This window comes from Triticum aestivum, chromosome 5B, assembly GCF_018294505.1.
Source record: "Triticum aestivum cultivar Chinese Spring chromosome 5B, IWGSC CS RefSeq v2.1, whole genome shotgun sequence".
Taxonomy (NCBI): Eukaryota; Viridiplantae; Streptophyta; class Magnoliopsida; order Poales; family Poaceae; genus Triticum; species Triticum aestivum.
Window position 1 is genome coordinate 431096202 of NC_057807.1, and position 11008 is coordinate 431107209.

Genomic DNA, 11008 nt, shown 5'->3' on the forward strand with positions numbered 1-11008 from the left:
GATGATGAACTTGAAACTGAAAATCTTGAAACACCTACTAGAACTAGTCCTCCTAGATATGAATTGCCAAAGGTACTGGAAGGTTATACTATGAGTGAGGAGGCAACTACAGATATTCTTGCTTGTAAGGATAAAGATGATCTAGAAAAATTATTATGCAAGTATAAAGAAAGATCTCGGAATGCTAAAATGAAATGTGATCCTGAGTTTGCTACTTCACCTATCTTTATTGATGATAAGGATTATGAATTCTGTGTCGACCCAGAGTTAATAAATTTTGGTTGAATCTGATCCTTTCCATGGTTATGAGACTGAAACTGTTGTGGCACATCTTATTAAGTTGAATGATATAGCCACCCTTTTTTCTCATGATCAGAAGATTCACTATTATTATATTCTCAAGTTATTTCCATTCTCAATAAAGGGTGATGCTAAAGCTCGGTACAATACTATTGCTCCTGGTTGTGTGCGTAGTCCCCGGGATATGATTTATTACTTCTCTAAAAAATATTTCCCTACTCATAAGAAACAAGCTGCCTTGCAGAAAACATTTAATTTTGTGCAAATTGAAGAAGATAGTCTCGCATAATCTTTGGGGAGGCTTCTCCAATTGCCTAATGCTTTGCCTGATCATCCTCTTAAGAAAAATGAAATACTAGATATCTTCTATAATGGACTAACCGATGCTTCTAGGGATTTCCTAGATAGTTGTGTTGGTTGTATTTTCAGGGAACAAACTATTTAGCAAGCTGAAGAATTATGGAATAACATATTGAAAGAATATGATGATTGGACTCCTCCTGAAACACCGCTTAAACCCACTCCGAAGAAGAGGGGTATCTTATATCTCAGTCCTGAAGATATGCAGGGGGCAAAGAAATCTATGAAGGAAAAAGGTATTAAAGCCGAGGATGTTAAAAATTTACCACCTATTGAAGAAATATATGGGCTTGAAGCACCACCACCACCTAAGGTGGTAGAGGTAAAATCTTTAATGAAATTCAATGATAGTGATGATCCTCGAAATAAACATCCTAGTCAATGCCTTTATGAGTTTGATAATTACATTATGAACCAAGACCACTTCAATGCAAATGTTATGAAACAATTGAAATACAACTCTGATATGATTGCTCACTTAAGTGACTTGCTATTTAGAATCTCAAATGATGTTAGAGGTCTAGGAAAGCATGCCTCTATGGTTCAAACTCACTTAGAACAAGTTGCTAATTCTCAAAGAGAGTTACTTGATGAAATGAACAATAATATAAGCGACTTTGTTGTTAGAGTAGCAACTAGAGGAGGTAAAATGACTCGGGGACCACTTTATCCGGAGGAACACACAAAGAGAATTGAACAAGACTCTCAAAAAATTAATACTGATGCACCTAGTCCTTTTAGAAAGAAAAAGAAGAAGAAAAATAATAGGACTTTGCATGCCTCTAGTGAACCTGAAATAGAAAAACCTCCTGATAACGATAATGAAATTCTATCTCTGATGCTGAAACTCAATCTGGTAATAAACATTCACCTTCTTATAATGAAAAATATAATGTTGAGGTTCATGAAGACACTCAACCAAATGATAAAGAACCAGACAATGATGTTGAGATAGAACCAGTTGTTGATCTTGATAATCCACAACCCAAGAATAAAAGATATGATAAAAGAGATTTTGTGGCTAGAAAACATGGTAAGGAAATAGAACCATGGGTTCAAAAGCCAACGCCCTTTCCACCTAAGTCAACTAAAAAGAAAGATGACAAAGAATTTGAACACTTTGCTGAAATGATTAGGCCAGTCTTTTTGCGCACTCGCTTGACTGGTATCTTAAAAATGCCTCCTTACGCAAAGTACATGAAAGACATCATCACCAATAAGAGAAAAATACCGGAAGCTGAAATATCCACTATGCTTGCTAACTATACTTTTAAAGATGGAGTACCTAAAAAACTTGGAGATCCGGGAATACCAACTATACCTTGCTCCATTAAAAGAAACTATGTGAACACTGCTTTATGTGATTTGGGAGCTGGTTAGTGTTATGCCTTTATCTTTATATAAATGACTTAATTTGAATGAACTCACACCTACTGAAATATCTTTGCAAATGACAGACAAATTAACTGCCATACCTATCATTATTTGTGAGGATGTGTCCGTTGTTGTTGCTAATGTTACTATTTTGACTGACTTTGTTATACTTAAGATGCCCCAGGATGACAACATGTCTATTATCCTTGGTAGACCCTTCTTGAATAGTACATGGGCTGTTATTGATTGCAATAAAAGTAAGGTCACTTTTCATATCAATGGTAATGAGCACACAGTGCACTTTCCGAAGAAACAACTCCAAGTGAATGGTATTAATGTTATTGAAAAATCTCCTACAATCACTATTGGAAGTTTTCAGCTACCTCTACCTACTGCTAAAAAGAAAAATGAAATGCTTATTGTTGGGGACATTCATATCCCCATTGAGGTAACTTAGTGATTTATCAAAGTTCTTCGGTTTCATATTAATCGAAAGTGGTTGTTAATAAGACTTGATCAACCTTATTAATGGATCATTTTTTAGCCTACCTTTTGTTTTATGTTTTTCTTAGTTAAATAAAATAAAATGCCATGCTTTGTTTGTTTTCTGATTTTTTCCGTGCAATGAAAAATGACCCAAAAATAAAAGTTCTCAGGATGCCCTAAAAATTTAACACGATTTTTTCTGAATATTTCTGAATTTCTGGTGCAGATAATATTAGAGGGAGGTGCACCAGTGTCGGTGTACTAGAGTAGGGGTACCCTAGTATCCCGAACTTGTGCACGGGTAGTTGCAGCACCCCGCGGCAAGGCTTGCTAGGTGACCGCCAAGGTCCTCCGTGGTTCCTTTGGAGCCATTCAAGAACAAAGTATTCAAGCCAAGGAGACAAGGCCCCGGCAAGAGGAGCTTGCCGGGAAGGCCAACCAAGGCATCTCAAGGAACTTGCCGCGATGCGCCACGCGTCCCGGCAAGGCCCGCTGAGCGACAAGCTTCCGGGCGCGACAAGACAATATCCGCGGCAAGGCGCTTGCCGCGACAAGCTACCACTCAGTACCCGCGCTCCAGCACATCCACCAACGTGTCGCCTTGAGGCCTTTCCAGACGCGCGTGGCAAGAGGCTGTGCAGCCAGCGATGCGCGGTGGCAAGCGACGCTGACAAGACTGCCATCGTGGCGAACGGTGGCGCCCCTGACGGTCCTTTTTGCACTATTTGGGCGACATAGACGGGCATTTAATGCCTTTGTCCCCTGCCGTCAGGGTTAGGTAGGATACACTGTACAAGTAGTTGTACCAACCGCAATTCCTTTTCCATTTTTTCCCTTGTCTATGTTGCCACCTGTCGGAGACCCCTTGAGCGTATAAAAGGAGGCCCATGCGCAACGTAGGGCAGAGGTTCGGAGGCCAGAAAAACACTCACGCTCGGTCTCGTTAGCGGCTCTAGTGTACTGTAGCACTCAGCGCTCTCGAGAAAGAACTCAATAGAATCAGACAAGCAGCAGTAGGAGTATTATCTCTCCGGAGAGCTCCGAAGCTGGGTAAACTGCTCGTGTGCTTCGCCTCGATCCGCTCTTCGTGTGACCTCCGCCCCCCTCACCAAACCGAAAGGGGCTCGGTCCGCCGGTCCCCATAGGTGTTCGTGGATCATCTTCCCCGACATCTTTGGCGCGCCAGGTAGGGCACGTCGAGGTTGCGTGAACCTGATCCGGCGTTCACACGAGCTAGATCTTCATCTTCTACATCGACATGCCACCGAAGAAGAAGACTTCGGCGGCAGCTGTTCCGTCCACGTCGATCCCACCACCACCGGAGCAAACGAGTGTTGGGGTAGACGCCGGCGGAAGAACGGGCGTCGACGTGGGAGCTCACGGTGCTTCCAGGTCCAAGGACAAGGCTGCGCAGACCTCGGCGTCCGTACATGCACCGCGCCCGTCTCAGGAGGCGCAGGATCGACAGCGTCATGGTATTCGCAGTACCATACGTTTGTTGGACCAAGATCGAGCAGGTGGATCTCGGAGCGCTCAAGACCGGCATGCACGCCGACATGCTGGCACGAGCGAGACACGGTCGCCTGGACGGGATACTGCTCCTTCTAACATTGTTAGAAGTCCGAGCATATCCCGCTCCTCGCACCGTTCGCCACTGCCGCCCACCACTCCAGCAGAAGCTTTGGCACGAGCTCAACTGCTCCTGTATTACCCTCCAACGGAAGACAAGATCGACGGATGGAGGGCCACCATTCAGAGTCTCATCGGCTTCGCCAATGGCGACACTCCGTGGCAGCCGAGTACATGGCTGCCGCGGCAGGACCGCCAGGCACGAGCCGATGGCGACGAAACCGGTGGGGGTGCAACCACCATACACTCTCCACCTCGAAGGCCAAGATCGCCGACTCGCCGGATCCACCTCGACAGCGATGATCCACGAGCTCGCCGTGATCAGTGCCAAGTTCTTCATGAACGACAGCAAGAAGACGCTCGTACTCGCATCGAGCGCCAAAGAGAAGCGCGGCGTCAATCCGACCAGCGTGCTGGGCCCTCTGTTGACATGCATGCACCAGGGGAACCAGGCGACTTGCCGTACGCGGTAGGTTGCCCTGCATTCACTCGTGAGCTGCGGCAAGTCTAGTGGCCGAGCACGAAGAATTTCAAGCCAGACGTGCCAGAGAAGTACGACGGCAAGTCGCATCCGTCGGAGTTCCTCAGCATCTACACCATCGCGGTGCAAGCTGCCGGGGGGCGGGACGACAAGATCCTGGCCAACTACTTCCCGCTGGTGCTCAAGCCCAATGTCAGATCCTGGCTCATGCACTTGCCGGACAACTCCATATCCTCCTGGGCAGACCTATGCCATCAGTTTGTCGGCGCCTTTACGGGCGGCCACAAGCCTCATGGCCAAGAAAGTGACCTTCGTCTGCTCGCCCAGAAGGAAGGAGAGCCCCTGCGCAAATACATTCAGAGATTCAGCCGTGTACAACACAACATCCGAGATGTCCACCCTGTCGCGGTAATCAGCGCGTTCCATCAGAATGTGCGAAACCACAGGATGCGGGAGGAGATGGCGATGTGCAAGATCAGAGACGTCAGTGAGCTATATGCCCTGGCCGACAAGTGTGCACGTGCTGAGGAAGGGAGGAAACTCCCCGGAGAGAATACAGAAGCAGGAGGGTCTGATAGTGAGGAGACTGCCCCGGCAAAGAGAAACCGGCGGCGGAACAACAGGAAGAAGAAAGGCAAAGATGTGCTAGTCGTTGAGCAATCCGGCAACGGAGGTGGCGCCAAGAAAGCCAAAGCTGGTAGCCCCGGCGAGGAGGCTGTGGCGGTCGCCGACAAGCAGGACGGCACCAACAAGCAGTACTACAAGATCCACCGCACCAAGGGCCATGACCTCCAGAGCTGCAAGAAGGTCGAGCAGCTTGTCGAGCAGCAAAAGGCTGAATACGAGCGACGCAACAAGGAGAAAGCCTAGGAAGGTGCTGGAGGAGCTGGCAAGAAATGTCCCGGCCGAGGAGGACGTCGTGGCAAGGCCAAGCAGCGGCAAGGAGACAGACCTCCCCGTGGCCGCGACAAGGATGAAGATGACGACGATGATGAAGATATGGATGATGACGAGACCGATGAGCAGGAGTTCCAGAAAGCCACAGAGGTCATGTGCGTTGACGGCGGTGCTTCTCTGCATACTTCACACCGCCAGCTCAAGCAGTGGGTGCGGGAAGTCAATGCGGCAGAACCACCCGTCGAGTCACGCAAGCCTCTGAAATGGTCCAGCACGCCTATCATCTTTGATATTGAGGACCACCCTGATCGCATAACTGTGGTCGGGTGCTTGCCGATGTTGGTTTCACCAACTATCCATAACCTCAAGGTCACTAAGATTCCAGTTGACGGCGGGGCCGGCTTGAACTTGATCTCCTCCGCGGTACTCCAGAAACTCCAGATCCCTGATAGCGAGCTCGAAGAGACCGGCACGTTCCAAGGCATCAATCCGGGAAGGAGCAAGCCGAAGGGAAAGATCACGTTGCCGGTGACATTTGGCAGCGAGTTGAACTTCAGGATTGAGAGGGTCACTTTCGACGTTGCTGACTTTCCATTGCCTTACAATGGGATACTTGGCCGTCCAGCGCTCGCCAAATTCATGGCAGCCTCTCACTATGCGTACAACATGCTGAAGATGCCAGGCCCGATAAGTGTCATCTCTGTCCCTGGCGACAAGAAGGATGCTCTTATCTGCGCCGACAAGATCTACCGGGAAGCAGCAGCCGCAACAGATCGCAAGTCACTTGCCGTTGAAGCTCCTGGGGCGAAGAAGAAAACCAAGTCCGGCAAGAGTTCTGATGCCCACTCCGGCAAGCGCACCTCTTCGGAGTGCTGCGCTACCGTCGAGGACGCACCATCGAGCTCCACCGGCAAGTGTAAGAAAACAATGGTAGCTCCACCAGAGACCAAGAAGGTGTCCGCCAAGGAGGATGGCACTGGTGGTACTTTCACCATCAGTGCCACTCTCGACCCTAAATAGGAAAGCGCGCTCGTTGCTTTCCTGCGGGCGAACGTCGACGTATTTGCATGGCAACCGTCTGACATCCCCGGTGTTCCCAAGAAAGTAATCGAGCACCATCTTGCCATCTGTCCTCATGCGCGGCCCGTCAAGCAGAAAGTCAGGAAACAGGCAGTGGAGCGCCAAGAATTCATTGCAGAAGAAATCAAGAAGTTGGAAGCAGCAGGCCTCGTCAGAGGAGTGCTCCATCCTATGTGGTTGGCCAACCCTGTAGTTGTGCGCAAGGCAAACGGGAAATGGAGGCTTTGTATCGACTTTACCGATGTCAATAAAGCTTGTCCCAAAGACCCATTTCCCTTGCCGCGCATCGACCAGATTGTTGACTCCATGGCCGGATGTGACTTGCTTTCATTTCTTGATGCATACTCAGGATACCATCAGATCTTCATGGCAGAAGAGGATGAGGAGAAGACCGCATTCATCACCCCATGTGGCACATACTGTTTCGTACGGATGCCTTTCGGTTTAAAGAATGCTGGTTCAACATTTGCAAGGGTAGTCCATGACGCTTTTGAACCGCAAATATACAGAAATGTGGAAGCCTACATGGATGACATAGTGGTCAAGAGCAAGGACAAGGCGACTCTGATTCAAAACTTAGACGAAACCTTTGCAAATCTACGCAAGATCAACCTCAAGCTTAACCCCGAGAAGTGTGTGTTTGGAGTCCCCTCCGGCAAGCTTCTCGGGTTCTTCGTGTCTCAGCGGGGAATTGAAGCCAATCCCGACAAGATCAAGGCCATTGAGCAGATTGAAGCACCAAAGCGCGTCAAGGATGTACGAAGACTTGCCGGTTGCGTAGCTGCTCTCAGCAGGTTTATCTCTAGGTCTGCTGAGCGCGCCCTGCCATTTTTCAAAATATTGAAAAGGGCAGGACCAATGAAATGGACTCCGGAAGGGGAGGCTGCGCTGCAGGACTTAAAGAGATACCTGTCCTCCACTCCAACACTTGTCACACCTAAGCCACAAGAGAAGTTACTGCTATATATTGCGGTAACCAATCTAGTGGTTAGTGCTGCGTTAGTAGCAGAGAGGGAGGCGGATGATGAACCAGCAACCACGGCAGATCCATCCAGCGACAAGCAGAGCACTTCACCGGCAAGCTCTGGTCCCGACAAAGATGGATCTGCGCAGGCGCGTGAGAAGATGCAGAAAAGAATGGTGCAGCGCCCAGTTTACTTTGTCAGTTCCCTTCTGCAAGGGGCTAGGTCAAGGTACTCTGGTGTATAGAAATTGCTTTTCGGCCTTCTCATGGCCTCGAGAAAACTGCGCCATTACTTCCAAGCACATGAGATCACAGTCGTCACTCGTTTTCCGCTGAAGAGGATACTGCAAAATCCAGAAGCAACAGGCAGGATTGTCGAGTGGGCACTGGAACTGTCAAGCTTTGGCCTCAAGTTTGAGAGCACTTCAACTATCCAAAGCAGAGCATTGGCAGAGTTCATATCAGAGTGGACGCCAAGACAAGATGAAGAAATTCCACAAACGAGCATCCCCGTTAAGGAAGCAAGCAAAGAATGGCTGGTGTACTTTGATGGTGCCTTCTCGCTGCAAGGCGCCGGTGCGGGCATGCTACTTGTTGCACCCACCGGAGAGCACCTCAAGTACGTAGTCCAGATGCACTTTCCCAAGGAGCAAGCAACGAACAATACCGCAGAGTATGAAGGTTTGCTTGCCGGTCTCAGGATCGCAGCAGACCTTGGGATCAAGAAGCTCATTGTCAGGGGTGACTCACAGCTTGTCGTCCGCCAAGTGAACAAGAATTATCAGAGTCCGTTGATGGAAGCCTACGTTGATGAAGTGAGAAAGCTAGAAGAGCACTTTGACGGCCTACAGATGGAACATGTTCCAAGAGCTCAGAACGACATTGCCGATGGCCTGTCAAAGTGCGCCGCACTGAAGTTACCTGTGGAACCAGGGATCTTTGTGCTCAAGCTGATTCAACCGTCTGTAACGCCATCAACTGGAAAGAGCAAGAAGAGGAAGTTGATTTATGTTGACTATTTTCCGGCAGAGCTCCCCGAAGCCGCCGTCAAGAAGGTCCTCAAGATCAACACCAAAGGTGCTGAGGAGCAGTCTGCTCCGGCAAGCCTTAGGGTTTGTTCCGTTGAAGCAGACGCTCCCGACAAGTTTTGCTCCGGGAAGCTTGCCGGGGAACGCCAAGCTCCGGCTGAGCCGCAGGTTCTCGCCGTAGAAGCGGATGTTCCCGCAGCAGCAGATGTGCCTTTAGTCTTTGTTGTCGAGCCACAAGCTCCAGCATGGGCACAGCAGATTGTCCGTTTCCTTCAGACAGGAGAACTTCCCGAAGAGCAAGAAGAAGCGGAAAGAGTAGCCCGACAGTCAAGTATGTACCAGTTTGTCGACGACACACTGTACAGAAGAACACTCAACGGCGTGAAATTGAAGTGTATTCACCGGGAGGACGGACAAAAGCTGTTGGGAGAGATACATGGAGGCATATGTGGTCACCACATTGGCGCGAGAGCACTTGCCGGCAAAGCGTTCCGGCAAGGTTTCTTTTGGCCGACAGCCCTCCAGGATGCAACTGCACAAGTAACCCAGTGTGAAGCATGCCAGTTCCATTCCAAGCAGATACACCAGCCAGCTCAAGCTCTCCAGACGATCCCTTTATCCTAGCCATTTTCGGTCTGGGGGCTCGATATCCTCGGCCCTTTTCCCCGAGCTGTCGGGGGCTTTGAGTACTTGTACGTTGCAATCGACAAGTTCACAAAGTGGCCGAAAGTGGAACCAGTGAGGAAGGTGACAGCACAGTCAGCAGTCAAGTTCTTCAGGTCGATTGTTTGCCGTTTCGGGATCCCTAACAGGATCATCACCGACAACGGCACACAATTCACGAGCCACACCTTCATGCAGTACGTCCAAGATCTTGGCGCCAAGGTCTGCTTCGCTTCTGTTGCTCATCTGAGAAGCAACGGTCAAGCGGAGAGGGCAAATGCTGAAGTGCTGCGCGGGCTCAAGACCAGGACTTTCGACAGGTTGCGCAAGTGCGGAAGGAACTGGATTGAGGAGCTACCGGTGGTTCTTTGGTCGATCAGGACGACGCCAAATCGAGCCACTGGCCAGACACCTTTCGCTCTAGTCTATGGAGCAGAGGCAGTTCTCCCCACGGAACTCGTATACGGATCACCTCGAGTGCTCGCTTATGATGAGCTTGAGCAAGAGCAGCTGCGACAAGATGACGCGCTGCTCCTTGAGGAGGACCGTCTTCAGGCTGCTGTACGAGCTGCTCGATACCAGCAAGCTTTGCGCCGCTACCATAGCCACAAAGTTAATGCCAGAAGTTTCGAGGAAGGCGACCTTGTTCTTCGGCCCGTTCAGTCCGCCAAGAATTCCAACAAGTTGACGCCGAAGTGGGAAGGCCCTTACCGGGTGAAACGAGTCACTAGGCCTGGCGCTGTCCGCCTTGAGACCGAAGATGGCATTCCGGTGAGCAACTCCTGGAACATTGAGCATCTTCGTAAGTTTTACCCGTAGGGCGCGGTTGCCGGAACCTTTTCCGGCAACCACCTTTTGTACAAGTCTTGCCGATGTTGCATGTAATCCTTTGTACGAAGCCGGGCGCAGACCCCGTGCATAAGTAAAGCTCATGTGCTCCGCACATCTTGTCAATTTCATGCTTTCTACTATTTTTTGGCATGCGTTATCTGACACTTTGTGCAGCGCCTACCCCCGGTAAGCAATAACGAGCCGTAAGGCTCCATATCTTTATTTTCTCTTCTTTCTTTTTCTCAAAAGGAAAGGAAGGTTCCCTCGCCCACAAGTTTGCCGGGGGGAAAGGAGAAGATAATGGTGTGGACCAGGCATCGTTCAAGGAAGTTTCGCCTTACCGGAAAGCAAACGACAGAAAAGCTAAGTTGCCAAAGTTTGAGCAATCAGTTTTAATTTTTAAGTTATCTTCCTCGAACGACCGTACTTTGTATGGAAAACCTGTGCGCGGAGGAACCAACTCGTAGCTAGTTGCGCCCTTACTTTGTTTCGAGTCCGCTCAACAACTTAAGTGAGCTGCGACTAGTTGCGACAAGGTTTCTTGTCGGAAGCGGCACCACCAGCAGGCTGCTGATGTCCCGCACTCAGCGCTCGCGGCTAAGGTGCCTGCGCCGACAAGTTCCCTAAAAGCCTAGGGCAAAAACATACAAAGGAAGGAATCAAGTAAAGGAAATAACACAGCAATCTCTACCCAAAATAGAGTTATATTACAAGATAGCTTGTCGCAGCTCTAACAGATTGTTCTCATGACATGACCGACAGCGACAAAGAAAAAGAGAAAACGGGCGGCCTAATCTACGCGATCGCCCTCAACCCTCTTGATCTCGCTCACCTTGTCCATAATGGGTGCGACAAGGGCCTTGAGCGCTTCCAGATCAGCATCCGGCGGCAGGGACCTGAGGACGTTGGTGAGGT